The sequence below is a fragment of the Biomphalaria glabrata genome, chromosome 2, assembly GCF_947242115.1.
Source record: "Biomphalaria glabrata chromosome 2, xgBioGlab47.1, whole genome shotgun sequence".
In the NCBI taxonomy this organism is placed as follows: Eukaryota; Metazoa; Mollusca; class Gastropoda; family Planorbidae; genus Biomphalaria; species Biomphalaria glabrata.
Genome location: NC_074712.1, coordinates 64,494,752 through 64,495,393, shown reverse-complemented (window position 1 = coordinate 64,495,393; position 642 = coordinate 64,494,752).

Genomic DNA, 642 nt, shown 5'->3' with positions numbered 1-642 from the left:
TATCTGTGCTATTGTTTTCATCTAATACTGCAAGGAGAGACTAGTTGTGACATGATAGCATTGAGTTTATTATTTAAGTACCCGTATTTCAATCTATGTTGTTCTTTTCTAGGCCAGTGCAGTAATAGCGGTTCAATTAATTTGCACAGATTCATATTTCTTATTATTCCAGTCAGTGGTATGGTGATTAAATCTATGCAGGCTAGTAATTATTAACTTGTGTTGAAGAGAACTTAGCTCAATAAATTTACTTCTCTGGCCCAAGAGAAAGACTACATTTGTAGGTATATATGCAACAGTAGAAAATGGTGACCCCTAATACTACCATATTGTAGGTAATGTAGATCATAAGGTTACCATGAGAAAATAGAAAGTAGTCACTTAGTACTAACACTACCATTTTGTAAGTAGTTCAATTGCTAAATAACTATTTAATACAAAGTAATAAGAATAAAACATTGTACATTACAAAATTTTTATTTTCTATCATGTCATTGGAGATCCACCAGTCTGGCTTATTATTTGACTTTTAATAAAAAATTTGTAAAAAAAAATCTGATTTTATGTTGTTTAAAACATATAAATGTGCTATCTAATAATCCAAAGTGTTATTAAGGCAAGTGTCCAATCTCTAGATCTAGA